At 42.1% G+C, this 10,545-nt stretch overlaps 1 pseudogene; it reads right to left on the bottom strand.

Annotated features, from left to right (window-relative positions):
• Positions 1-476: 476 nt before the first annotated feature.
• LOC142045918 (uncharacterized) lies at positions 477-7,943 on the bottom strand (annotated as a pseudogene).
• Between the last annotated feature and the right edge of the window lie 2,602 nt (positions 7,944-10,545).

Genomic DNA, 10,545 nt, shown 5'->3' with positions numbered 1-10,545 from the left:
AGAAGCTCTAAGCCTTTGGGCTAAGAGCTATAATTCAGTGGACAGTCTGCTGTTAATACGAAGTGTCAGTTTTCCAGGATGGCTTAGCTGAAAGGCACTTGTAAAGCCATTACATACATTGCTTTTCGCTTGGAACAATGAAGGTTCTCTCCACCAGGACACTCCGCTAGTGGTAACACTATGCAGGATTCCTGGTGTCCTGAAGGCTTTATAAGCTTGAGCCTACTACCTAAGAAGCTCTTTGCAGAGGCTTCTCTGCTGTGCACCCCAGAGTTATCCCAGGTTAAGGGAACATCTGCTCATGTACCCCATCTCTATCTATTCCCCAGTGGGAGAGCAAAGCATCCTTCTATATCCTACAGGACACAACTGAACTGCTCACTGGTCCAACCACGAAGGGGAAGAGTTTTGGAGGTCGTTTAGGGCTGGATTAGATAGAGGCTACCACACAAATGAGGCCTCATCAGGATAAGGGGTCATCTGCACTTCTGCTCAGACTTCAGCTCTGAGTAGCAGCAGTCACAGAAGCTCAAATCCAACACCAGTTCCAGGCTGGAAACAAGCCTGTGGGGGCAGGTCTGCATCCAAGTTTCCAGACGTCTTTCCATCACCAAGAAGAAAGCCTGGATGAGTTTAGATTCAGGAAGTTTAACTTTCCTTTTGTCATAAACAGATAGCTAAGGGTTAATGTTTCTTTTACCTGTAAAGGGTTAACAAAGGGAACCAAACACCTGACAAGAGGACCCATCAGGAAACCGGATTTTTCAAAGCTTAAGGGAGGGAATTTGTGGGGGTTTCTTGGTCTTGGGTTTTTGTCTGTTCTGTGCTCCGTCTCAATCTGATTCTACAGTATCTAATGGCAGATAGGGAGAGCAAACAGCTATCCCTTCATATCCTACAGCAGCGAGATGAACGTCCACTCAATGGTTCTAGATGCGCTCAACGAAGGGGGAAAGTTATACGTTTTCGAGAGGATGCCGATCTTTAAGGCTGGATTAGATCTACAGGTACCAATTCAACTTTCGGCCAAAACTAACTTTTCAAAATAAGAGCTCTATATCATCAAGTGATAGTGTTAATGCAGTCATCTCAGTCTTTGCACCTTCTTGCATCAGACTTCAGCTCTGCGTAATAAAGCGAGCATGTTCTCAGAGATGGCTACATCAACAAGCCAAGAAGTGTCCAGAGGCAGGCCAAACAAGCCTGGTGGGGCAGGCTGTTTTGCCATCCAAGCTTCCACGTACCTCTTTCCATCACTGCAGAATAAGAGTCCTGGATGAGTGGATTGATTTCAGTCGTGAAGTAACAATATCTTTAGCTAGTATGTCAGACAGACTATATGTATAGAGGTTGAGAGAGCGAGTCACACGTGTATAAATTGTGTGTAAACAAACACGGGAACCAATCAACACTCGGACACAGAGAGAGAGTGACCGCATCAGAACACCTGATTTTTCAAAGCTTAAGGGGAGGAGACGAAATTTTGTGGGAGTGTTTGTATCGGGTGTGCTTAGTATTTTTGTCGTGGTCTGTGCTGTCTGCCAGCTAGAGACAATCTGACTTCCGTCCTTGCTAATAACTTCTGATTCCCCAGTGTGTAAATAAACACGTGCAAAATAGTATAGATATCCCTGAGAAATTTGTATATGGCAGTATTTTGGCATCTGAACTGTATCTCAGCCTTGGTGTCAAGATACTTTAATTAGGTGTGAGGTTGACTACTGACAGAACTTTAAAATAGTGATCTCTCTGGCGATAGCTTGTATGTATCCCTTTTCACCCTATTGCTGTATCTCATTTATCTCTAGAGGATGAATCAACCCTTGGTTACTTTTGTCTTTCACTATTTCTATAGATTAAACCAGACTCTGTTACTCGCTTAGACATCCTTTACTCTTCTTTTTGTCTTTGTTTTTTGGATAAGGCTGTTTATCCCTTTTCTATTGTTTATTCATTTTCTATAAGTTGAAAACCCTGTATCTTACCATCTAGATTACAGAGAACTGTTATGCTATTCTTTCTTTTTTTTTTTTTATTAAAAGTTTTGCTTTTTAAGACCTGTTGATTTTTTTTTCTAGTTGACCCACCATAACTTCTGCTGCAATGAGAAGAATGCCAGGCATCTGGTAAGAAGTGACACTCATCCCAAGCTGAATTTTAGTGATTGCTCAGATAGGTAAGCCCCAGGAGGGTCTTCCTCCTGGACTTTGACTAGTCTAGGAAACTGGAACAACTGAGACAGATGGAACCAACAAGCTACAGGCATGGTCTCTGGCAGGGTCTTGCCAAGTGACCCACAGTTACTATCAGCTCATCAAAACATGGATACGCTTTGTTACTAAACCAGTCACCCTCAATTAGCAGGACAGGCTTGTTATTTGGGACCATTGCCACTACCACTACCCTTTCCCAGAAGTTAACGGTGGGACTCTGGGACACCTCCAGGAGGCACAGGGCAGGTGAAAGAGGATAAAACATTTAAGCCACCTTGTGCCTTCAGGATTCTGGAAGATTGGTGGCTGAAATAGCCCCTATATAACTTAAGGAGCACAGAATGTTGTTGTATGTCATGGCAGCTCTACCTCATGCTGGGCCTGCCCCAACCTGGTCCTGCCCCAGATTCTCCACAGCCCAGAGAACTATGGCCCCACCTCACACTGTCAATGCTGAGCTTTGAGGGAACCCGTGTAGGACAGCCTATGGCTGCCTGATGCAGTGCTCACACCAGGGGGATTTTCCCTTGGCTGGCTAAGGGAGAATTCCTCCCTAGAGCTCTAGGGCAAAGCTTGCCCAATATGGCCCAGGCCACATACAATCAATGACGTTACATCAGGGAAGAATCGAGCCCCCCAGTTTTGTAGCAAGGAGGGGCATGCAGCTGGGGTTCAGTACTGCAGGTAAAGATGTAATATTTTCCAAACTCACAGCTTTCTTCTTGGTGTTAGCATCTTTGGATGATGTTAAGAGATCATGTATCTGCTCATTGTATACCTCAAAGTAACTCAGCTCAATGTGATGTTTCACCTGTTGGAATAAGGGACAAGAATGCACTTGCAAGCACTGGGGTGGGCAATGGGAAGGGATTAAAAAATCCTTTTTAGCCTTTAGACATAGGGCATTCTGAATGGAGCAGCTCATTTTATGTAGTTGGACATCTCAAAGTTACATTATGTGGGTTGCCAGGCCCCAATACCATATATCCCAGTGCACAGTTACAGTGTTAACTAAGCTTAAAGCTTATCATTGTCACTAGTGCAGATGCAAAAGCGATCTTCAATACCGCTAATAGGAAGAACTATTACAGATAAGATAAGCCTTCACAACAGTATTAGTATAGACCTACCTACAATATACCTGAAACATGGCCTATTAGAAACAGTCTTTTTTTATGGAAGGATTAAAACTGGCATAAGGCACAAAACTCTGTTTTTGGATGAAGACAAAATACATCAAAGTCTCAGCAGGGAGAAGCCGATACTAAAAAGAGAACAGTTTTATAGGAGTGATAGCATTTCATCCAGATTAGTGGAGAGAGGCGCAATCCCATAAGGTGCTCTGGCCAGTTTTTGGACAGCTCTGATGGAGAGACTGGGGAATTTACTACTATAAAATATTAAGCAAAAACGTTACCTTCTCTTGTTGAGTCAGATTTCTTTCCAGAGTATTTCCTTGCAAAATCGTGGAATTATGCCCACCTCATCAGCATAGCTTGTCATTCTGTTGAAGAGGAGACCCATGTTTAGTTGTGCTGAAAACCCTAGTCAGAAGAGGACACTCAATTTTGCTCTAGTCCAGGGTAGGCAGCACGCAAGCTGATTTTCAGCGGGTCCTGGCAACTGGTCTGGGGGGCTCTGCATTTTAACTGAATTTTAAATGAAGCTTCTTCAACATTTTAAAAACCTTATTTACTTTGCATACAACAATAGTTTAGTTATATATTATAGACTTATAGAAAGAGACCTTCTAAAAACATTAAAATGTATTACTGACAAGTGGAACCTTAAATTAGAGTGAATAAATGAAGACTCGGCACACCACTTCTGAAAGGTTGCCGACCCTTGCTCTAGTCCTTAATATGGCAAAATGATTTCATCTGGTCAAGTCACAAGTCCTCTCCACAGATGAGAAAAAGCCATTGTGTTTCACTTTGAGACGGGAAACAGATGCAATATACTTATTAAATTCCATTCTGACTGTCCTCACGATTCTATAGGTTAAAGAGTTGTTAGACAATCTAGTTTAGAAATATTATTTATGACAGTTACTATCTTTGTTTTTGAAGCAAAATCATAAATTAATCTCTTGTATTCTAAAACAGTTTTTGACTCTTTGGTTGAGTTATAGGAGTTTCATCACTTAAGGTTTTGAAAATTAAACTTTTCTAGAGAAGGATTACTTAGTGGCAGTTTCTGATCAAGTGGCTAGATTTAATCTGTTGCCTCAAATAAGTCTCAGATGGCTGGAGATAGCAGTTACAACATTTATAATAGAGTTCTTACATGTAAGATTTTCCAGATCCAGTTTGTCCATAAGCAAATAAGCAAGCATTGTAACCTTCAAAAACTTTGTCTAGGAGTGGCTGGGCCAACAGACAATACACTATTTCTTGACTGGCATATCCCTTATCCTCTGGATTCTGAGACCCAAAACAATAGTCATATGAGAAAGCCAGCTGCCTGTTTGTGTGAGGATAATGTATCAGTATTTCCTTTCCAGAAAGGGACACAAAACATTTTGTTCCAACTTGCTGTTCTCTGTGAAGTCAGAAAAAGAAAAAATTTATTTCAGAGACAATTAGTTTGAATGGCCACAGTTGGAACCCAACTGCTTGTTTGAGTCTGCTGTATTTTAAATGCAATAATCAATGCTAAACTCTGCATCTCTTAACAGCGCAACAAATTGCATTTGGTCAGGTGATGTGGCCACCCTGCTCCTAGTGCAGCATGCCTACACCGGCTATGGTTCCAGTGTACCACCTTCTCAGGCTTTGCCTTTACTGACATGTGAGAATTAATATTCTGAACCCAAACTTTATCTTGGGCTTGGCTGTACCTGGGCTATGACTCTGCTCCTGCCCCCCAGCTCTCTCTCTCTGCCTCAGTAGAATACTCAAAATAGTTTTATACTCTTGAGTTGGAGCTAGTAGGACCCACCTAGTCTGGTATCAAGTTGAGTCAGAAAGCTGTAGGCAGGATCCTATAACTTCTATTTGCCTTTACTCAGTACACACAGACAGCACACCAACTGGTCTAGTTCAAGTATACAGCACAAGGAATAGAATCCAGGCTGCTCCTCTTGTTGCTGACCTCCGGAGAGGTCATCAGAAAAAGTGTTAAGTCTGATTCCAAACAGAGGACCACTGCTATCCAGGTTGCCTATCAGGTGTTGGATACACATTTTAAATCTTCAACTGCCTCCTCAAAATTTAGGGGTATTTGAAATCTAAGCCAGATTCTGAAATTGTAAAAAATAAGCGACTCTGTGCCAGTGGGCTAAACCAAAATCCCAGGCATTCAAAATTCAGATCTGGAATATGCTAGTTGAGCCCACTGGCATTTAAAGAGTACAGTAAGACTGAGTTTAATGTTTATGACTCAGTAGTTGTAGAGTAAAACAAAATAAACCGAGAGATGGAAATTGTAAAGATACCAAGAGAAGACGATGGAAAGAGGAAGAGGATTAGCAGCACATCTGCAGTCCAGTCATACTGGCTTCAATAGGAGCTGCTGATGAGCACAGCTGAGCCAATAACTAGGCCCTTGTTTATTGAGAGTCTGAGGTGGTTTCAAGTTTACTGCTCAGTTTTTATCTGGGGAGCTGAACCAATAGCAGGACACTGGATGTTCATACTAGAGGCAGGCGGGGGAAGGAGATGGGGCAAGGGCAAAGGAAAGGGCAATTCTAGCTGTATGCTGGAACTCAGTATATGACTCTTTGCTCTCATGGCTTAGATCATTGCACTGTTAAAAAGTTACCTTTGGATCAGTGGCCTGACCCTGACTGCCACACTGATGGCACTGTTCTGTCCAGAAGAGCCTCCTTTGGAAGAGGTCCTCCACTTTTCTTTCACATGGCCACAGCTCCCCCTGTTTTCACAGCAAAGATCCATGGTTGAAGAACCATCAGACATTGGCCTCACATTGCCAGAAGGTTGAATCACTTGGCTTTCACTGAATGTCTCCGACAACTCTTTCAGGTTCTCATCATGACAATCCATAGATGAGTAGCTGGTATCCCTAACAGGAGTTCCATGAGGACGTACAGGGCTTTGTACATTTGCAGTGTTCTTAATAGTATCAGAGGGGTAGCCGTGTTAGTCTGGATCTGTAAAAAGCAGCAGAGAATCCTGTGGCACCTTATAGACTAACAGACGTTTTGGAGCGTGAGCTTTCGTGGGTGAATACCCACTTCGTCAGACGCAGGACCTGCGTCTGACGAAGTGCATATTCACCCACGAAAGCTCACGCTCCAAAACGTCTGTTAGTCTATAAGGTGCCACAGGATTCTCTGCTGCTTTTTACAGTGTTCTTAATAGCTTCTTTTCTAGGGACATCAGAACCTTTTGAAGACTTTGCAGTTTTGCTGCCTAATGTTTCAGTTATCTGGTCACTGTTGAGAGGAGAGGGACCAAAATATTTGATAGAGAGGGGTAACCTGTTCTTTGCCACCTCTGGCCTATTTTCCAAAATACACATCTGGCCAGGAGAGCGCCTGAGATGTCTGCTGGTCTCTGGTTTTGACATCAGAGGAGGATTATCAGACATACTAGTTTGGAAGCTGCACCTCTTTGAAACAGGCACTTTAATAGACAGTTTTCTCCTGTTCACTTTGTTCTGTCCCATCTACAAGTATTTTCCTTTCAGTGGCAGAAACAGAGACTGTGTGACAGCTTTGCTCATCCATTCCATTCTTGGTTGCACATTTTCATCTAAAAAACGTGTTGATGCTCCATCATTCTTTTCAAGAGAAATAGGAGAGAGAGATTACAGACATGCAAGCTTCGTTCAGACAACTGAGATGTTGCATTCATTCTTGGGCTGTCTGTGCTTTGAGTACTGTTCAGCAGGAGTCTGCAAGATGTTTGGCTGGCTTCTGGTGTAAAAGGCATTGTATCTTCAGGATTCAAACCAAAGCTGCTCACTTCAGCATTTGTAACTACTCAGATACTGTTGTGTCCTGGAGATTGAGCAGCTAGGGTAGAATGAAGTTTCACTGGGGAAAGAACCTGGGGTAAGCTTGCTTTAGACTTCAGTTGAGAAGAAGCTGCTGCACTGCTCATTTTTCTAATTCTATTCTGCAAGAGGAAGAGAGTCATAGCATATCAGAAAGCCATCGCTAACCCTGGCAACTCCGTATGATACCCACTTTTTTTTTTTTTAAAGTTACTTGTCGGTTTGACAAAGACTACTGAGTAAGGGCAAAAGAGCAGTTTTTGCTTTACAGTTCAGAACCTGAGATGGCAGCTATATGCTGGCAAACAAGGCATCTTCTATTAATCACACACACACACACACACAATACCGCTTCAGGAGGTGCAGAATTTTAAAAAAGTTCTCCCTCCCCACCACTAATAGACGTGTGTTGGCAAGCCCTAGAGTGCCAAGTATTAACAAGCACTTCAGTGAGTTTTGAAGTCTCAAATTCTTATTGGTGTCAATGGCAGTTAGGTGCCTAGACAGTTCTGAAAATCTCTACAGGCCCATTCTCCACACAGTCCTTTCTTGAAGCCTACGGAGTTTCATTCCTTTTATCAATCAGTGGGCTGGAAAAGTAGATAGACCGGAGGATTCATTATAGTTCATATGGACCAGCCTTCACTACCTCATGTCATGCAGACACCATTTGTAACTGCATCTTTGCTTACCCAAGAATGTGGCCTGCAGATCATTGTCCAGATAACACACTCATCTCTTAGGGCAATATTTATAATAAGGGTCTCTCTTGTAATACACTCCACAAAATGCAGTGAATGAGCCTTTCAGCTAACTAATCTTTCAAAAACTCACAAGAGGCATTACTGAATCCAGGCTCTTTTCTACAAAGAAAGAAAAGAAAGAAGAGTATGGTAGTGCCAGAACCAAGCTTCTAAAAGCAGCATTCTGACTCATATCTGTGTAAGATTTTAGAAGCACAGACAGGCTGAAATACTGAAGTCTGTTGGTCTTCTGGCCATTCTGCTAAGATGCCTTCTTAATTCCAGGCTTTTGAGGCATGAAAAGATGAACTAAGAGGTGAGATCTGTGCATTGAGGGATAAGATCTATGGCTGAAATGAATTTCCCCTTCCTCTTTCCTGGTTGGGTGGGGGGGAGGGAAGAAGGAAGAGGATGAGCATTTTCAATATGGCAAAAGCCATACTGAGCCACTATAGGAACTTTTTTGTACTGATCTAACTCAAGTATGATTTTTAGTAGTATCAGTCACCCAAAGCCCTCAAGGTGTTTTACAAGGGCCATTAGTTGTGTCCCATAACCCTAAAGTGAGACAAAATTGCATGACTCATTTAAAATATGGGGGAACGAAGGCAGAGAGAGGTAACAAGACACTCTAAGGGAACAAACAGACACTAGCAAAATCTTGACTATAATCTAGATTCTATATTTCCTGATCTAGCAGAAGAGGCAAACTAAGTTTTTTCACAAGTCTCTTCCCACCCCCCCACTAGTTTAGGTCATGCAGATATTTCCTATAGTTTCAGATTAGAACAATGTCAGCATTTGTATCCCCTAGGGTTCAAGTGTGCCTCTGGCTTCATAACATGGACTAATGCATTCCTCTTTGCTTCCTCTCTCTGGTCCCTCTGTCACCTTTAATAGATTTCTTGGGGAACTAATGATTTGTTCTTAACTCCAGCTTCACATTAGAAGTTCAATTCCTATAGGACTAGGTGGTCAGTCAGTAGGTGCTCAAAGCCTATCGCTGGAGGAAATACTTGGGTTATTCAGACCCACTCAGTAAAAGTCTGTTCATCCAATTACAGGCTGTACTCTACATGCCGCAGTCAAGCCCAGGGCCATTTGTTTGAAGACCTTCCTCTGGACACACTCTAAGTAAACAAACTTCAGCAATGGCCTGGACTGACATACAAGATTTATACTTCATTTCCTGCCAAAAGGAGGAACTGTCACTCATGTCTTTAGGTTTGTAAATAAACTCATTTCATGTAACAATTCTAGTAACTCATTATTGATCTAGACATCTCACTAGGCATGAGTGATGTAGAGGTGCTCGTTACAGGGCTCATTTTGTCAGTTCACACACCCAACAAGCATTCCCCCTCAACAACAGGGGGAAATGGTTTTCTTTTAAGCATGTCTATCGCAAATCCAAACCTTGTGGAATGGATTTAGTTTTCTAGGAAAGTCAGATCAAGGTTATATTTCTTATGTCCCACACCCACTCTCATCTGTTTGGAAGGGATGTACGCGTCTCAAACCACCTTCACACACCAAACTCCAGGAAAGTACAGCAGAGTCAGTCCTAAATACTAGAAAGTCGCAAGTCTCTCCTATGTCAAGAAGGCTACCACCACATTTGGACATACTATTCTCTTTACACTGCTCTGCAGAAGCTAGGCTGCTGCTACTTTGAACCGGTAGAGACAAGGTAAAGTGCCTCATCAAATGTTAATAGCCTCACATGCACAGCTGCATTTAGATGAAGATTAATATTTAAACATTCAGCACAGCACAGTGAGCTCTAAATACTTCCTAGCTTAAAGGCCATCTCTTAGCAAGTACTGTTGAAAGAAGAACAATAGTTTTAAAGCTAAACAATAAGTTCTTCATTCACACTGATTGAGTAAGAAATAGACAGAGGGAGGGAGGAAAAAAAAAGCTGGCAACAACTGAAGCAAGAACCGCAAGTCTTGGGAGGTATGAGAGGGCACTTGTTGTAGATATAGAAATCAGAGACTTAATCCAGCATCACATTGGCAAACATACAACATATTGGCCTGTACAACTCATACTCATCAATTCAAGATAGTTTAATTTTTATTTTTAGTAGAATAGAAAATTCAAAGGGTTTAGAGTAACACTTGAGGTTTACAGAACATTCTGAGTGTTACATACAAATACAGCTACCAATGCCAAGCCCATCCAGTTACTTTCCTGACTGAATGCCGTTCAACATATAGCAGTTGCAGACTAGCAAAAGCAGCTCTGTTAAGCAGCAGACCAACAGCCAGCTGGACAAACAAGCTTTGGAACATTATTGAAAAGTAATGCCTTCCGAAGTCACATTAATCTATTGCTAATGATACTGTCTTCTGTCCAGAGAAAGACATTCCTTTGAGGGAGTTTTGACCAACTGGAATATTTTGTTTCGCACAGAGCTAAAATGAGCTCAATAGGGCAGAAATATCTAGCCACAAACACCAGTGCATCTCTCACATAGGATAGGAATACCGTGTACATTTTCTGTAGTCAGTTCTCATTGCCAGGAAGCATTTTCCCAAACACTTACACAGAAGTTAATCAAATTTAACAAATGAGAACAGTCACCTATAGGACAACATGATAAAAATCATAACAGAGAAAAACAA

This window comes from Chelonoidis abingdonii, chromosome 24 (genome assembly GCF_003597395.2).
Source record: "Chelonoidis abingdonii isolate Lonesome George chromosome 24, CheloAbing_2.0, whole genome shotgun sequence".
In the NCBI taxonomy this organism is placed as follows: Eukaryota; Metazoa; Chordata; order Testudines; family Testudinidae; genus Chelonoidis; species Chelonoidis abingdonii.
Note: the sequence above shows the minus strand (reverse complement) of the source record. Positions and strands in the feature narration are given on the sequence as shown.